Raw genomic sequence first — 8,162 nt, forward strand, 5'->3', positions numbered from 1 at the left:
GATTATGATAGAGGGCCATGAGACTTAGACCTGAGTGCAAAAATGGAGGCTCTAGACCCTTCCAGAGCTGAGATATGGAAACTCAAAATTTCAAGCAGAAAAAAAAACGACAGTGTTACCCCTTACGTTTTTTTGGGGGGGGCGAAAAATTAAGTATCCCCAATTTTCTCGAAACTCTGAATTATGATAGAGGGCCATGAGACTTAGACCTGAGTGCAAAAATGGAGGCTCTAGACCCTTCCAGAGCTGAGATATGGAAACTCAAAATTTCGACCAGAAAAAAAAACGACAGTGTTACCCCTTACGGTTTTTTTTTTGGGGCGAAAAATTAAGTATCTCCAATCTTCTTGAAACTCTGGATTATGATAGAGGGACATGAGACTTAGACCTGAGTGCAAAAATGGAGGCTCTAGACCCTTCCAGAGCTGAGATATGGAAACTCAAAATTTCGACCAGAAAAAAAAAACGACAGTGTTACCCCTTACGTTTTTTTATTTTTTGGGTGAAAAATTAAGTATCCCCAATCTTCTTGAAACTCTGGATTATGATAGAGGGCCATGAGACTTAGACCTGAGTGCAAAAATGGAGGCTCTAGACCCTTCCAGAGCTGAGATATGGAAACTCAAAATTTCGACCAGAAAAAAAAACGACAGTGTTACCCCTTACGTTTTTTTTGGGGGGGCGAAAAATTAAGTATCTCCAATTTTCTCGAAACTCTGGATTATGATAGAGGGCCATGAGACTTAGACCTGAGTGCAAAAATGGAGGCTCTAGACCCTTCCAGAGCTGAGATATGGAAACTCAAAATTTCGACCAGAAAAAAAAACGACAGTGTTACCCCTTACGTTTTTTTTTTGGGCGAAAAATTAAGTATCCCCAATCTTCTTGAAACTCTGGATTATGATAGAGGGCCATGAGACTTAGACCTGAGTGCAAAAATGGAGGCTCTAGACCCTTCCAGAGCTGAGATATGGAAACTCAAAATTTCGACCAGAAAAAAAAACGACAGTGTTACCCCTTACGTTTTTTTTTGGGGGGGGCGAAAAATTAAGTATCCCCAATTTTCTCGAAACTCTGGATTATGATAGAGGGCCATGAGACTTAGACCTGAGTGCAAAAATGGAGGCTCTAGACCCTTCCAGAGCTGAGATATGGAAACTCAAAATTTCGACCAGAAAAAAAAACGACAGTGTTACCCCTTACGTTTTTTTTTTTGGGCGAAAAATTAAGTATCCCCAATTTTCTCGAAACTCTGGATTATGATAGAGGGCCATGAGACTTAGACCTGAGTGCAAAAATGGAGGCTCTAGACCCTTCCAGAGCTGAGATATGGAAACTCAAAATTTCGACCAGAAAAAAAAACGACAGTGTTACCCCTTACGTTTTTTTTTTGGGGCAAAAAATTAAGTATCCCCAATCGTTTTGAAACTCTGGATTATGACAGAGGGCCATGAGACTTAGACCTGAGTGCAAAAATGGAGGCTCTAGACCCTTCCAGAGCTGAGATATGGAAACTCAAAATTTCGACCAGAAAAAAAAACGACAGTGTTACCCCTTACGTTTTTTTTTTGGGGCGAAAAATTAAGTATCCCAAATCTTCTTGAAACTCTGGATTATGATAGAGGGACATGAGACTTAGACCTGAGTGCAAAAATGGAGGCTCTAGACCCTTCCAGAGCTGAGATATGGAAACTCAAAATTTCGACCAGAAAAAAAAACGACAGTGTTACCCCTTACGTTTTTTTTTTTGGGCGAAAAATTAAGTATCCCCAATTTTCTCGAAACTCTGGATTATGATAGAGGGCCATGAGACTTAGACCTGAGTGCAAAAATGGAGGCTCTAGACCCTTCCAGAGCTGAGATATGGAAACTCAAAATTTCGACCAGAAAAAAAAAACGACAGTGTTACCCCTTACGTTTTTTTTTTGGGGCGAAAAATTAAGTATCCCCAATCGTTTTGAAACTCTGGATTATGACAGAGGGCCATGAGACTTAGACCTGAGTGCAAAAATGGAGGCTCTAGACCCTTCCAGAGCTGAGATATGGAAACTCAAAATTTCGACCAGAAAAAAAAACGACAGTGTTACCCCTTACGTTTTTTTTTTTGGGCGAAAAATTAAGTATCCCCAATCTTCTTGAAACTCTGGATTATGATAGAGGGACATGAGACTTAGATCTGAGTGCAAAAATGGAGGCTCTAGACCCTTCCAGAGCTGAGATATGGAAACTCAAAATTTCGACCAGAAAAAAAAACGACAGTGTTACCCCTTACGTTTTTTTTTTTGGGCGAAAAATTAAGTATCCCCAATCTTCTTGAAACTCTGGATTATGATAGAGGGCCATGAAACTTAGACCTGAGTGCAAAAATGGAGGCTCTAGACCCTTCCAGAGCTGAGATATGGAAACTCAAAATTTCGACCAGAAAAAAAAACGACAGTGTTACCCCTTACGTTTTTTTGGGGGGGGCGAAAAATTAAGTATCCCCAATTTTCTCGAAACTCTGGATTATGATAGAGGGCCATGAGACTTAGACCTGAGTGCAAAAATGGAGGCTCTAGACCCTTCCAGAGCTGAGATATGGAAATTTAAAATTTCGACCAGAAAAAAAAACGACAGTGTTACCCCTTACGTTTTTTTTTTGGGCGAAAAATTAAGTATCCCCAATCTTCTTGAAACTCTGGATTATGATAGAGGGCCATGAGACTTAGACCTGAGTGCAAAAATGGAGGCTCTAGACCCTTCCAGAGCTGAGATATGGAAACTCAAAATTTCGACCAGAAAAAAAACGACAGTGTTACCCCTTACGTTTTGTTTTTTTTGGGTGAAAAATTAAGTATCCCCAATCTTCTTGAAACTCTGGATTATGATAGAGGGCCATGAGACTTAGACCTGAGTGCAAAAATGGAGGCTCTAAACCCTTCCAGAGCTGAGATATGGAAACTCAAAATTTCGACCAGAAAAAAAAACGACAGTGTTACCCCTTACGTTTTTTTTGGGGGGGCGAAAAATTAAGTATCCCCAATTTTCTCGAAACTCTGGATTATGATAGAGGGCCATGAGACTTAGACCTGAGTGCAAAAATGGAGGCTCTAGACCCTTCCAGAGCTGAGATATGGAAACTCAAAATTTCGACCAGAAAAAAAAAACGACAGTGTTACCCCTTACGTTTTTTTTTTTGGGGCGAAAAATTAAGTATCCCCAATCGTCTTGAAACTCTGGATTATGACAGAGGGCCATGAGACTTAGACCTGAGTGCAAAAATGGAGGCTCTAGACCCTTCCAGAGCTGAGATATGGAAACTCAAAATTTCGACCAGAAAAAAAAAACGACAGTGTTACCCCTTACGTTTTTTTTTTGGGCGAAAAATTAAGTATCCCCAATCTTCTTGAAACTCTGGATTATGATAGAGGGACATGAGACTTAGACCTGAGTGCAAAAATGGAGGCTCTAGACCCTTACAGAGCTGAGATATGGAAACTCAAAATTTCGACCAGAAAAAAAAACGACAGTGTTACCCCTTACGTTTTTTTTTTTTTGGGTGAAAAATTAAGTATCCCCAATCTTCTTGAAACTCTGGATTATGATAGAGGGCCATGAGACTTAGACCTGAGTGCAAAAATGAAGGCTCTAGACCCTTCCAGAGCTGAGATATGGAAACTCAAAATTTCGACCAGAAAAAAAAACGACAGTGTTACCCCTTACGTTTTTTTTGGGGGGGCGAAAAATTAAGTATCCCCAATTTTCTCGAAACTCTGGATTATGATAGAGGGCCATGAGACTTAGACCTGAGTGCAAAAATGGAGGCTCTAGACCCTTCCAGAGCTGAGATATGGAAATTTAAAATTTTGACCAGAAAAAAAACGACAGTGTTACCCCTTACGTTTTTTTTTTGGGGCTAAAAATTAAGTATCCCCAATCTTCTTGAAACTCTGGATTATGATAGAGGGCCATGAGACCTAGACCTGAGTGCAAAAATGGAGGGTCTAGACCCTTCCAGAGCTGAGATATGGAAACTCAAAATTTCGACCAGAAAAAAAAACGACAGTGTTACCCCTTACGTTTTTTTGGGGGGGGCGAAAAATTAAGTATCCCCAATTTTCTCGAAACTCTGGATTATGATAGAGGGCCATGAGACTTAGACCTGAGTGCAAAAATGGAGGCTCTAGACTCTTCCAGAGCTGAGATATGGAAACTCAAAATTTCGACCAGAAAAAAAAACGACAGTGTTACCCCTTACGTTTTTTTTTTTTTGGACGAAAAATTAAGTATCCCCAATCTTCTTGAAACTCTGGATTATGATAGAGGGCCATGAGACTTAGACCTGAGTGCAAAAATGGAGGCTCTAGACCCTTCCAGAGCTGAGATATGGAAACTCAAAATTTCGACCAGAAAAAAAAACGACAGTGTTACCCCTTACGTTTTTTTTTTTTGGGGTGAAAAATTAAGTATCCCCAATCTTCTTGAAACTCTGGATTATGATAGAGGGCCATGAGACTTAGACCTGAGTGCAAAAATGGAGGCTCTAAACCCTTCCAGAGCTGAGATATGGAAACTCAAAATTTCGACCAGAAAAAAAAACGACAGTGTTACCCCTTACGTTTTTTTGGGGGGGGCGAAAAATTAAGTATCCCCAATTTTCTCGAAACTCTGGATTATGATAGAGGGCCATGAGACTTAGACCTGAGTGCAAAAATGGAGGCTCTAGACCCTTCCAGAGCTGAGATATGGAAACTCAAAATTTCGACCAGAAAAAAAAACGACAGTGTTACCCCTTACGTTTTTTTTTGGGGGGCGAAAAATTAAGTATCCCCAATCGTCTTGAAACTCTGGATTATGACAGAGGGCCATGAGACTTAGACCTGAGTGCAAAAATGGAGGCTCTAGACCCTTCCAGAGCTGAGATATGGAAACTCAAAATTTCGACCAGAAAAAAAAAACGACAGTGTTACCCCTTACGTTTTTTTTTGGGCGAAAAATTAAGTATCCCCAATCTTCTTGAAACTCTGGATTATGATAGAGGGACATGAGACTTAGACCTGAGTGCAAAAATGGAGGCTCTAGACCCTTACAGAGCTGAGATATGGAAACTCAAAATTTCGACCAGAAAAAAAAAACGACAGTGTTACCCCTTACGTTTTTTTTTTTTGGGGTGAAAAATTAAGTATCCCCAATCTTCTTGAAACTCTGGATTATGATAGAGGGCCATGAGACTTAGACCTGAGTGCAAAAATGAAGGCTCTAGACCCTTCCAGAGCTGAGATATGGAAACTCAAAATTTCGACCAGAAAAAAAAACGACAGTGTTACCCCTTATGTTTTTTTTGGGGGGGCGAAAAATTAAGTATCCCCAATTTTCTCGAAACTCTGGATTATGATAGAGGGCCATGAGACTTAGACCTGAGTGCAAAAATGGAGGCTCTAGACCCTTCCAGAGCTGAGATATGGAAATTTAAAATTTCGACCAGAAAAAAAAACGACAGTGTTACCCCTTACGTTTTTTTTGGGGGGCTAAAAATTAAGTATCCCCAATCTGCTTGAAACTCTGGATTATGATAGAGGGCCATGAGACTTAGACCTGAGTGCAAAAATGCACGGTCTAGACCCTTCCAGAGCTGAGATATGGAAACTAAAAATTTCGACCAGAAAAAAAAACGACAGTGTTACCCCTTACGTTTTTTTTGGGGGGGCGAAAAATTAAGTATCCCCAATTTTCTCGAAACTCTGGATTATGATAGAGGGCCATGAGACTTAGACCTGAGTGCAAAAATGGAGGCTCTAGACTCTTCCAGAGCTGAGATATGGAAACTCAAAATTTCGACCAGAAAAAAAAACGACAGTGTTACCCCTTACGTTTTTTTTTTTTTTGGATGAAAAATTAAGTATCCCCAATCTTCTTGAAACTCTGGATTATGATAGAGGGCCATGAGACTTAGACCTGAGTGCAAAAATGGAGGCTCTAGACCCTTCCAGAGCTGAGATATGGAAACTCAAAATTTCGACCAGAAAAAAAAACGACAGTGTTACCCCTTACGTTTTTTTTTTTGGGTGAAAAATTAAGTATCCCCAATCTTCTTGAAACTCTGGATTATGATAGAGGGCCATGAGACTTAGACCTGAGTGCAAAAATGGAGGCTCTAGACCCTTCCAGAGCTGAGATATGGAAACTCAAAATTTCGACCAGAAAAAAAAACGACAGTGTTACCCCTTACGTTTTTTTTGGGGGGGCGAAAAATTAAGTATCCCCAATTTTTTTCGAAACTCTGGATTATGATAGAGGGCCATGAGACTTAGACCTGAGTGCAAAAATGGAGGCTCTAGACCCTTCCAGAGCTGAGATATGGAAACTCAAAATTTCGACCAGAAAAAAAAACGACAGTGTTACCCCTTACGTTTTTTTGGGGGGGCGAACAATTAAGTATCCCCAATCGTCTTGAAACTCTGGATTATGACAGAGGGCCATGAGACTTAGACCTGAGTGCAAAAATGGAGGCTCTAGACCCTTCCAGAGCTGAGATATGGAAACTCAAAATTTCGACCAGAAAAAAAAAACGACAGTGTTACCCCTTACGTTTTTTTTTTTTGGGTAAAAAATTAAGTATCCCCAATCTTCTTGAAACTCTGGATTATGATAGAGGGCCATGAGACTTAGACCTGAGTGCAAAAATGGAGGCTCTAGACCCTTCCAGAGCTGAGATATGGAAACTCAAAATTTCGACCAGAAAAAAAAACGACAGTGTTACCCCTTACGTTTTTTTTGGGGGGCTAAAAATTAAGTATCCCCAATCTGCTTGAAACTCTGGATTATGATAGAGGGCCATGAGACTTAGACCTGAGTGCAAAAATGGACGGTCTAGACCCTTCCAGAGCTGAGATATGGAAACTCAAAATTTCGACCAGAAAAAAAAACGACAGTGTTACCCCTTACGTTTTTTTTCGGGGGGCGAAAAATTAAGTATCCCCAATTTTCTCGAAACTCTGGATTATGATAGAGGGCCATGAGACTTAGACCTGAGTGCAAAAATGGAGGCTCTAGACTCTTCCAGAGCTGAGATATGGAAACTCAAAATTTCGACCAGAAAAAAAAACGACAGTGTTACCCCTTACGTTTTTTTTTTTTTGGACGAAAAATTAAGTATCCCCAATCTTCTTGAAACTCTGGATTATGATAGAGGGCCATGAGACTTAGACCTGAGTGCAAAAATGGAGGCTCTAGACCCTTCCAGAGCTGAGATATGGAAACTCAAAATTTCGACCAGAAAAAAAAACGACAGTGTTACTTACCCCTTACGTTTTTTTTTTTGGGTGAAAAATTAAGTATCCCCAATCTTCTTGAAACTCTGGATTATGATAGAGGGCCATGAGACTTAGACCTGAGTGCAAAAATGGAGGCTCTAGACCCTTCCAGAGCTGAGATATGGAAACTCAAAATTTCGACCAGAAAAAAAAACGACAGTGTTACCCCTTACGTTTTTTTTGGGGGGGCGAAAAATTAAGTATCCCCAATTTTCTCGAAACTCTGGATTATGATAGAGGGCCATGAGACTTAGACCTGAGTGCAAAAATGGAGGCTCTAGACCCTTCCAGAGCTGAGATATGGAAACTCAAAATTTCGACCAGAAAAAAAAACGACAGTGTTACCCCTTACGTTTTTTTTGGGGGGGCGAAAAATTAAGTATCCCCAATCGTCTTGAAACTCTGGATTATGACAGAGGGCCATGAGACTTAGACCTGAGTGCAAAAATGGAGGCTCTAGACCCTTCCAGAGCTGAGATATGGAAACTCAAAATTTCGACCAGAAAAAAAAACGACAGTGTTACCCCTTACGTTTTTTTTTTTTTGGGTGAAAAATTAAGTATCCCCAATCTTCTTGAAACTCTGGATTATGATAGAGGGCCATGAGACTTAGACCTAAATGCAAAAATGGAGGCTCTAGACCCTTCCAGAGCTGAGATATGGAAACTCAAAATTTCGACCAGAAAAAAAAACGACAGTGTTACCCCTTACGTTTTTTTTGGGGGGGCGAAAAATTAAGTATCCCCAATTTTCTCGAAACTCTGGATTATGATAGAGGGCCATGAGACTTAGACCTGAGTGCAAAAATGGAGGCTCTAGACCCTTCCAGAGCTGAGATATGGAAATTTAAAATTTCGACCAGAAAAAAAA

This window comes from Pimephales promelas, chromosome 5, assembly GCF_988280905.1.
Source record: "Pimephales promelas chromosome 5, fPimPro1.hap1.1, whole genome shotgun sequence".
Taxonomy (NCBI): Eukaryota; Metazoa; Chordata; class Actinopteri; order Cypriniformes; family Leuciscidae; genus Pimephales; species Pimephales promelas.